This window comes from Crotalus tigris, unplaced genomic scaffold (genome assembly GCF_016545835.1).
Source record: "Crotalus tigris isolate CLP2741 ecotype Arizona unplaced genomic scaffold, ASM1654583v1 scf7180000017568.13789103, whole genome shotgun sequence".
NCBI classification, from domain to species: domain Eukaryota; kingdom Metazoa; phylum Chordata; class Lepidosauria; order Squamata; family Viperidae; genus Crotalus; species Crotalus tigris.
In genome coordinates, this window is record NW_024096479.1 from 1,564,425 (window position 1) to 1,575,625 (window position 11,201).

The following is an 11,201-nucleotide window of genomic DNA, read 5'->3' on the forward strand; positions in this document are numbered from 1 at the left end:
TAGTGTTTAAAATTGAAATATAAGACAACTTTTTTCTGCTTCTTATCAAATTCCCCCACCCCAAAAAGGCAGTATTTTGTCCATCTTAAGAGACTGATCAATTGGATATCATGTCAGTCATAAAGCCACATACCTCAAGATAGGTTTTAACAGTTGTTCCTAAAGAAAGAAAACACAGTAAACAAATAATAATAAAGGAGGCAATGACTTAGATAATAATGTAGCTATTTGGGGAAAAACAAAAGTCACCTGAAAAAAATCAGATTGTTTCAGAGGAAAAATAAATAGGAAGAAGCAAGCCAACCTAACACCCCTTTTTATTTCCAGATAAACAGACCAAGTTAACATTATAAGTTTCCAAATCATATAATTTAGAATACGATGCATGCTTCTTAATTTTCCCTCCTGATAAATGGCTATAAAATTAGTTCATGCAATTTCTGACTTTAATTGAAAGTGCTAAAGTATGACATATAATCATTGTTTTAAATTATTAATAATAATGGGTTAATAATTCATTTTTACTACGTCTAGGAATAACAAATTAAAGAAGAAACCTATGTTTAAATAAATATTCCCAGCTTTTAAAAATGATTCCAGTTCTTCTGTGTGAGCAAAGTATCTGGCCAGATTAACTTTTCAGATGACATTTTTAATCCTTTAGCTCCTGAGCCTACACAAAACAAACTGAAAAAGCTGGCAAAGGATTAACAGAATGTTTTCAAAGAGTAGACATACAAGGAATGGGTCAAGTCATATTTCATTTAGCCTAGTTTGACAATATTTTTGGCTCTGCAAGGAAAATAGAAGCCTTTCAAGCTCTTATAACAGTCATGTTAAACCACTTACAAATTTGACTTACATGACATTTTTTGTAACAGTTGAAAGCAATGGATCCCATGATAATTAGGCTGATTGCAGGTAGAATATGTTTTCTTAATATTCTCCATGTTTCTTGATGGGCAATTCCTTTGAGCCATTCAGAGTTAACCCAAGGACTTCTAGTGAAAATCGAAATTATGTAATGTGGCACATAGGGTTATCATGTTATATAAGCCAACTCAGAAGTAATAACTTCAAAGAAAGGGGCGAATAAGTCATAGGCATTTCCTAATTGCTCAAAACTGAAAGAAAATTGAGAAGAGACATGGGCTTCAACAAAGGCAAACGATTCAAAAGATAAACTAAGGACAAAATGAGTGACAGAAAAATAGAACAGCATCACAGAGGTGACTGTGTGAACAACACCCCTGTTTTGGGCTCTGAATGGCAGTAACATCTGGCTGCACAGCTGGTTAACACTGGAACCGGTTCTGGGGGTGATTATTTTAGGCCTTCTTCCCTTCCCCCAATCATATAAACCTAAACATAATAACATTCAGTCCTTAATGGGATTGTACTGTTCTTTCCTCATGTTGTCAACTTCGCTTAATTTCCTCCATGCCATTAACATGCCTAATGCATATGTCAGGCACAAGCCTGATGCTAGTTGGGCAAACAGAATGTTGTACAAAGGTGGCCAATGTGCTAAAACAATTGAGCAAGCAAGTACTAAAAGTTTGTTGCTCTGGCCATATGGCACACTGTTTAATTTCCCGTTGTGGAAAAACGTGGCTGTCATAGAAAAAAAGGATGATGAATAAATTTTCTTGGGAAAATATATTATAATGAAAAGTGGCTTTCTGGGGAAATAACCAAAGGAATTTAAACTCTGTGAGGGGAGAGCATATGGGAAATATTAAAATATAAATAAGAGTAGCAAGGCAGAGTGTTTTCAGAATGAAAGACATACAGAGGAAAACAAGACTGTCTCTCATGGCTGGCCCAGTTATGAATCAGATGGACTAATGATGCATATTTTTGTATTCAGTTATGAAAATGAGAAATGACTTTGGGAGTTGTTACAGAGCAAGTGACATCTTGAGTGCCTGTGACAGAAGGACAACGAGGATGATTCTGCTTCTGTGTTAATGGGCCTGTCTAATATAATTTAGGCTGCTCAGTCAGATTAGCAGAACCTAGAACTTCAGTGGGGTAAGTAACATAGGTTGCTCCTATTTTCCCCCTCCAGTGAAAATACAGTAATAAAATGTATCAACCATCAAGTAATTGAAGTATGTGAATTTCATGCAGGTATTATGAGAACTCAGCTGATTAAAGAAGCAGAACTTTAGTCCCCCCTTTTTAAAAATAATGTAATTAGAATTTTAAACCAAGAAGATAAAAGCTAATATTAAGATACAGTAAAAGAAAGAAAAAGTAAAGAAAGAAAAAAAGAACAAAGCCAAAAGTACAAAAAAGAAAGAAGGAAAAAAAAAGAACAAAAAAGAGACTTCTGATTTTCTTTTACAGCAGTTATAAGCGTAAATGTAAGGTAAGGCTATAACTTTCATTTTTTTCTATAATTTACAATACTATTTTTTCTAATCAACAAAACTGTATATCATTATTTTATTTTTTCCTGTTTCATGCAAAAAGTCCAAAATGGATTTCCTCCAATAGGCATTAAACTTAGTGTCTTTTCTCTAACAATCAGTTTAGCCATTGTGGCAAATTCCATCATCTTCACCATCCACTCTTCCATTGTGGATAATGTTAAACCTTTCCACCATTCTGCTTATTAAAGTCTTATTGCAGTTACACTTTTGTCCCCTCTCATCTTTAATAATGTAGACATTTCACACGGACCACATTTCACACTGACTGTGATTGTTGGTCTATTTATACATCACGTTTAGGGCTGGTACTTAATATCTGAGATAGTACCTTTCTACTCTTGACTTTTCCCCAGTAGGAAAGGAGCAATATCTGCAGATATTATGTTCCTAGCAGGCAGCAAGTTTCCCAGAAGCTGGAAGAGGAATCAGAAGATCCTTTCCCAGGCTTTCAGATGCAGTGAATTATACAACTTGTATAATTCTTAGCTACCTAGCCATGTTTTTTTGGGAAATATGAAAACTGAATTCCAGCTGGAGGGCACTAAATCAGGGAGGCTGTTTTAGAAGGTGTGAGTGTCAGGCTAAAACAGTGTTTCTCAACCTTGACAATTTTAAGGCATGTGGACTTCAACTCCCAGAATTCCACAGCCAGCAATGCTGGCTGTGGAATTCTGGGAGTTGAAGTCCACATGCCTTAAAATTGTCAAGGTTGAGAAACACTGGGCTAAAGTGACAGCGATGCAGCAGTCGAAAAAAAGCAATGGGTGATATAAGTGAAATTGCAACAGAGATAAATATAGGAAGCAGTGGCCAGGGCTCATGGATTCGAGAGATATGGATAATGAGGAATCATTATAGGTTCTGTGGAAACAAAGTTGATCTTCCATTTATGACTGAAGGAACATGTAAACAGAGGATGGAGATCGTCATTCCTTCTAGGCTACAAAATGCTGCTTTGCCAGACACAGAAAAATATCAGTGTGTTTCTGATGTGAAACCCACCCACCCCCCACTCCTGTCTAAAGGCACAGACAATTTCTTCATCAGGACAGTCCAACCAATCTTGCTGCAGTTTCCTGAGATAACACTCTCTTTTTGTGTTACCTAGACCAGAGTGGCTGATATCAAAAGCCTTCTTCAGCTGTTCAGTTCAGATCAGATGACCAGTAAGTGCCATCTGTCTTTTCCCAGACTGTCTACTGATTGAAAAAGAAAGAAGAAGGTGATTGAAACAGTGGGAGCACCAGAAAGAGAAGAAAGAGAAAAGAGAATATCACAAAAAAGTGAAAGAATAAATGGTAGCAAACCTGTACTACTTGGTGAGCTTTCCTGGCCAGGATAGGATGAGGATAACCAAATAGAAACAGCTTTTACCTTCTTGAGAGTTCAAATCTTATAGGACAGGGAAGGACTGTTACTATATGCTGGGGTGTGCGTGATTAAAGACAGGGATGAAGGGGTATGTGTAAAAAGATTGCAGAGAAGCAGAGAGCCAATCTCCTTTCCCCACACCCATTGCTACTGCAAGTGTAAACAGTACTTATATACACATTCTGTTTCTGGACAGAAATCAATGAAAAACATTTTAAAAATAAGGAAGTGGAAGGTCAAATTTTTAATTGGCAGGTGGATTTTCCATGTAAACCTCCTGTTAACAGAAGTACAAAAGGGAGGTCACCTCTGGGCTTTGCTAATGACTTCAGCAGATGACTTTGCATGTAATGAGCTCTTGGGCCATGTCCCAATCTAGAAATCTCTGCTTTAGCCATAAAAACAACCAAGACGGTAGCTAAGTAAATTATGATAAAGGAACATAAATTAGCAGGACATGAAAAGGGGGATAAATTGTGTTTGGAAATTTATTTAATGGACAAACTTAATATATAACCTGAGGAAAAACTCAGAAGAATGACACAAGAAGAGTTTATGTCATATGACTGCTACTATTGCTTGGCAGCAAAAGTTCCAAGTAACAATAGTTTGTGAAAGAGAGGGGTTTTTTTTAAAAAAAAAAATCTCTATTACCCTCCCAAGATCATTTGAAGTTTTACAGCCAACATCTAGAAAAGATACAATAGAGAAAGAAATAAACATGCAAGTCTTTACACTAAAGGCTGCAAATGAGAAATGTTTTCTATATTCATTAGAACAGGTTTTTCCTGAGAGGGCCCTTATACTGGACCTACCTCTGAATGGCTAGCATGCAGGTAACAGTATCCAGATTTTAATGTGGTTCCTAGACTAGACATTTTAATTTACATACAAGAATGTGAGATGCTGGCCATAAAACTGGGCTTTGGCTGAGCTTGTTGCATAGATAACAGAATGATTAAGTTAACTACTTACTCTGTACTTTTTTCTGCTTAACACTGTTCATGACTCCATCTGCTAATGATAGAATTATATGGAAACCTCTCATTTGGAAAGTTAAGAGGAGTAATCTGTAAAGAATGTAATGAATTAAGTAATGAACGAAAGAATGAAAATCACTGTAGTTTGTGAAACTAAGAAGGAGGGATGTAATTGATCTGAATGAACTGCAAATGATCTTGTGGACTGCAAATGGTGATTTTGGAAGAACCTGAGATGAGTTCTGGGGAAAAAAAACTGAATAAATGTGAGAGCCAACATGGTATAGTAGCAGTTAGTGCTGGATTAGAAATGGGGAGAGGCAGGTTCTAGTCCTTCCTTAGGCACACAAGCCAGCTGGATAAACTTGGAGTCAGTCTCTCCTTCCCAGCCTAAATCTGCATCGGGTTCTGTGACAAGCCAGCTGAAAAACAAAAACCTTTGTTGCATCATGCATTCATACAGTAGTTTCACTATAAGAACTGGGCAAAAGCATTACACAACAAATGGATCTCACAACCAAGAACAACAACTTGCTGAAGGAATGAGATCTAGGGGAAAATGTATTCTGTCAGCGGACATGAAGGGTGGGAGGTTAATAAAAGTACAGAAAATTGTTTGTGTCATTGAGATATCCAAGAATAAAGGAGAATGGTGACTTCTTGATGAGTATCTGCTTAGAAAAGGGGTTCTTGGTTTTGAATATATGGGTTACATGCAATGGAAAATAAGCTTTGTTTTAATTTTGAAACAAATGTATCAGGGCTTTGAAATTTAGTTGAACCATTCCAAGCAGTTGCCTTTCCTTTAAACCACAACCTGGACCATTTTGCTTGTTCTGGATTTCAGCCAAGACAAATTCCGAAGTGGTCTTATGGGGCATGTTGGGAAAAGCTTGTATGCCTCCCTCTTTCTCCCTTCTCTTCCAAATGGCCTTTGTGTCAGCCCATCTCCTAGTTTTAATAGCACCTTCCTTTCCCATCATTCTTAATCATCACTGTCTTTGAATTCAAGTAAGGCAAATACAATCTACTAACCCATAAATGTGTGGTGGGCTAGATGGATATGCAACAGTTGAATTTGAGGAGAATAGCAGAAAATTCAAGCAGCTTGCTCAACCCTCCCTGATCTTCCCAATGCCTTCCTTTTTCTATCCCCTCTTAATTGTTACCACACACTGCTCCTGCAACTAATGGCCATGCTTTTTTCCTGCTTTTTCCACTCCAGTACATTTCTACCCACATATCACGTTTCAGGTCTCTAACCAGACTAAACACGTATTTTGATATGGGCACAAACCACACCAAACTCGCTTTTGGTTGCATGGATGTCTACAGGCATAGAATCTTTTGAATATCTCTAACATGCTGTAGTTTGAGCAGAAGTTCATTCATCTGTAACATGTGAAAAGAATTATTATAAATCTAAAGAAATGATGGTTTTGATTTGTTTATGGTGAAAGACTGAGAGGATTAATGAAGGATGCAAAGGTGATGAGAATTTCTATGTGTGGGAAAGACCATTGTTTGGCAGTGTTATAAGTGGACCTTGGGAAAAAATGGACCTGGAATGAAAAGTAGAGTAATGGCCCCCCAGATACTGCTTGCACTTCCTCATCTGACTGACAAAAGAAATTGCCAAGGAAGAATTCATGGCTCTGAGCCCTTTCCTATGCAGATGATCTCCTGCTAGCTCTTTTATTGTCTTATGAAGAGCCTGCAGTCAGTGATGCAAATGGGAAAGCTTATAATAATTTCTCTACTTGGAAATGTTAATTTTGGGTCACTGATGAATCATTTTATTCCCTAATGCTGCCTTAATTTGCTGAGCAAGGAGGATGACGGAAAGATTCTCTGACGGTATCATGCTACACTGCCAGATTAAGGTCCCTCTGCATGCCAACTAGATATGCCTCTTGGCTTTCCTCTGGAGCATAAAGGTGCCAATTTCAATATAGGAGCATACATGGCTAACAGATCAATGCTTTTGTTTGTGGCTGTGCAAACATGGAATCACATCAGAGGAATATAATTTGGAGAAGAGAGCAAATCAAACAATCTTGTTGATAATGTAAGACAAGGCAGATTAGTCACCTACTTTTTATTTTATCTGATGAAAAACCATTCATGCCATTTCATAATTGCTTTTAAAAAGGAAAGTGTGCCCTGCTCCTTTCCAATCTGGGTTATGAAAAGAGTTAACCTGTTTTGCCTTAAATGTAAATGCAGGCTGGAGCTTCTGGACCTGTTTTTGTGCATTGTGAGGAAAAGGTCCTGTTAAAGCAAATGACACTTTTGCTTCCGATAAAAATGGGAAGGACTCAGCAGAGCAAAGGAAGCATTATAGCCTCTCTGCTTATGCCAGGATCCTAATCTGGGATCCATTTTCTCCCAAACCTGCAAATTACTTTTAAAAAACCACAAAAGCAGCTGCAACAGAATAATACTGAGTTGGCTCTAAATGGGGATTTTGTGAACCAGGCTTAAAAAGCTATTGCTGTCAAGTTTCATTTCATGCAGGTTAGGGGGCCAAATTGAAAACTATTACAATTGCAAATAATACTCAGTTAATGGTTCCTTTTCCCCTTCAGCAGGAGAATTCCTTGGGAATGCAGGAACACTTTCTTTATTTTTCTTCTCCTAGCCACTTCCATTCTGTAGTCTACAATCTCTTTCCATTTTTAGCACAGCAGTCCATTTTTACCTCATAAAATTCTTGGGGGTGTGTGTGACAGGGAAGAACTAATTTCAGTTGGGAAAGCTGCTAACAGAGGAGAGATTGTACTCTGCTCCTGAAGTCCCAAAGGTGCTGAACTGAAGAAGCATCTTGGATGAAAAGTGAAATGTCCAGTTGCTTTTTGAAGAAACGCACCTTTGGGACAACCATGGTCTGAATGAATGAGAATCTCCATAGACATCTCACCACCCCCTCCAGAGAAGCAGCAGCTGAGCAATGATCCTAATTGTTCCAAAAGGGAGACCCTTCAGATGTATCATAACACCCATTTTTCCCAGCCAGAAAAAGCATCGTTCGTTGTAGATGGGTGCTATACATGCTGCTGCAGTTCCAATCCATATCAGGTGGGAAGGTAGGAGAGTGTGGATCACATGCAGTAAAAGCAAGAATGGGGGTGAGCTGCAAAAATGATCTGTTTGCAATTTTCGAAAGACCTGTGGCAGTACCCCTCCCCTATATTTGACTTCTGTAGTTTCTTGGGAGCATAGTTGGGGCCACTGTGCAAGAGGGAACTTCTGCAAGAGACTACCCATTTATTTCAGCTGGGCCTCTCAGAGCAAGGAGATGGAGTGTTTTGCTTGGATTGTGTAGAGCACCATTGAGAGGGGACAGCTGAATTAGCCGGTTGCCCTCCCCCCACTGCACTCCTCCACCAGGGATTTATTTCCAGTGCAATTTCACAGAGGTGAAAGGTGAACTCATGAACTGCAACATGATTTAGTGTGGCTTAAAAGACACAACTCATTCTGCTTGTTGCTGTAACTTGTTCTAGAAGACAAGCATTGGAAAGTCATTGCTGCTCTCAGGAGCCCTGCTCTTTGCTGTCTGTTCATGTTTCATTGGCATTCTGGGTATTCAGTGGACAGAACAGCATGCATTTGGCCCCAAGAGAAATGATAGACCTTGAAATACTCAGTTACAGATCCTGAAAAGAATTCTATTACCAGGCACTGAGTCTAGTAAGGTAGCGGTTTTGTACAACAGGGGGAAAATATATTTGCACCGTTTCTATATGTTAATTAATAAAAGGATGCAAAATGCACAAATAATCACTGTAATTTAAATAGCAATTAAAAAATATAATTCATCTTTCTGTAATGAAGAAGGCTGTGACCTATATGCTTGCTAAAACTGCTTGTAGGTGCTCTTGAGAGATGACTTCCCACTGTGCTTCTTAAAGCGTTTCATCTTTAAATCACACTTGCACCGAACAGCCTTTAAAACAGAAAATTCTCCTCTCCAAAGTAGAATATACAATTTTTCAATCCCCTTTAAATTACTTCCTTCTTATTTCCTTATTTCTATATATGTGTGTGTATACATATTCAGATGCATACGTATATGAATATGTAGACAAACAATGCATATACATGCAATATAATAAAATACAAAAATGAGATAAAAATGAGAAGTAGAGAAGGAAGATAGAATTAAAAAAGAAAAAACATAAATTATGCTTTTCACCTTTTTTATATCTAGTAGTTTGTTATCTTGCACTTTTTACTGCATCCCCTTCATCTCTTTCTATTTCCCCAAATCCGAAATAATCAATTCATTTTTTTCTTCTTTGAACAAAAATCCACATAAGATTTTGAGTCTTTTAAAAAAGTTTTATCATTTTTGTTCAAACCAAGCTGATCAGCTTCATCTTTTCTGCAAGTTTTATAATGCAATCTTCCACTGTAGGCATTTCATTGAATGAATTTCTTTGCATTCAATAATCTTGCCACAGTTACCATGTACAATATTAATTTGCCATGATTTTTTTAGAAACTTTTATTGATTTTTTAGTTTTACATGTAAATATTTGAAAAGCAATGTGGCGGCTGAGTTGGTCAATAATTCAATAACATACAAATATCTTTAGTACAGATCTCAAACTATTACATTAAGTATTTCCTCTCTTTCCCCCTTGGTATTTACTGTCTCATATTTAAATTAATACAATTCTTATTATATTGATTAAAAAAAATAACTTTCTTACATTTATCAATAATTTTTAGTTTATACATATTCTAGTTATTTTAACATTCAATCTTTTTAGACCAGTGGTTCTCAACCTTTTTAATGCCGTGACCCCCAACCGGTCGTAAGTCGAGGACTACTCAATCGGTCGTAAGTCGAGGACTACTCAACTGGTGCAGCACCGTTTGCAGAATGGGACTTTTGGCGGGCTCAGCAGGGCAGAGACAGCCTGGACAATTCCTATTGGCTTTTGAAAGCCAATAGAATTAGACTGTATTCAAGAAAGTCTATTCTATTGGCTTTCAAAAGCCAATAGAATAAAAGGGAGTAGCACAGCTAAGGAAAAGGGGAAAAGAAAATGGCAGACTGCGTTGTTTGGCAACCCCTGTGAAATGGTCGCTCAACCCCAAATGGGGTCCCGACCCATAGGTTGAGAACCACTGTTTTAGACAGTCAATGTCCTGGTTAGTTTTTCCCAATTTTTAGTTTCCCATTAATATTTAAATTTAATGTTTAATATTTATAATTTCCAAGTTTTAAATAACCCCAATTCCCTTTATCACAATTCATCATATGATCTAATGTTCAGGATACATGTCTTATTTATTTGAATTCTCACCATCTTACATCAACTAATTAATAATACAATATAATATTTTTATTTTCTGGTAATTTCCAAATACTTTAATATAGTAACCAAAATTTCTCTTATTTCAACATTTAATACTTCCTCTCTTTTTCTCTTTATATCTACTAACTCATATTTAAACTAGTAATTTTTATTATTACCACTAAATAAAAACATATTTATTACATTCATCAATAAATTTTTAGCTTATATATATCTTAATTACCTTTACATTTGACCTTTATAAGCAAATCAATGTTCAAATTTAACTGTTAATATTTATACTTCCAAGTTTTAAATGACCAAAATTTTCTTTATCTCAACTCATAACAGTATCTAGTATTCAAAGTACACATCTTATCTATTTGAGTATATTCTATTTCAATTCTCACTAATAAGTCAAAACCCCAGTTTTCTTCAGTCTTATTCTAGCTTTCTTTCTTTGCCAAATCGTCTTCCATGTCTGTGCTTTTGAGTCATCAAATAAATCTCCCTGTGTTGTTATGTATATTGTTTGACATAGAAAACAACCATCTGGTCGCCAGTTTTTTGAGAGGATTAACAAATTGTCTCTCTATTTTTCCATCTCAACGTAGTTGTCCTGAACTGTTTATCTCTCTTCAATCTGTTCTTCTTCTTGATCCTCAGGTTTCTTCTGATTTATGTAGAAAGTCTTTTCCCTTTTCCATGTTGTTAGTCCCTTTTTTGAGTTTTCCATTGACTGTATTTGTTGATCAGTTGAATCTTCTGTCATATTTAATTGCTCCACTTTTTCTGTTATATTCTGTGTAGTTGATTTTTTTAGATGTAATCGAAGTTTGAATTCATATATCTGGGCTGACATCTTGTTCTTTTCTGTAACCTCTTATTTCATCAGTAGCTGTAAGAATAGTTTGATGAATTGCTTTCAACATAAACAGAGTCTGTTCCTGATCTTCATCCATATTCTCTTAGTAGTGTTTTAGGTTAAAAGTTTTACAATCAGAGAGTGCAAAAATTTTTTTTGTCACTGAGTATGGAACACAGCTGGGCTTCTCACAGCTGATATCTCAAGATTACATAAGTCTTATCTATTGTCTGGGCTG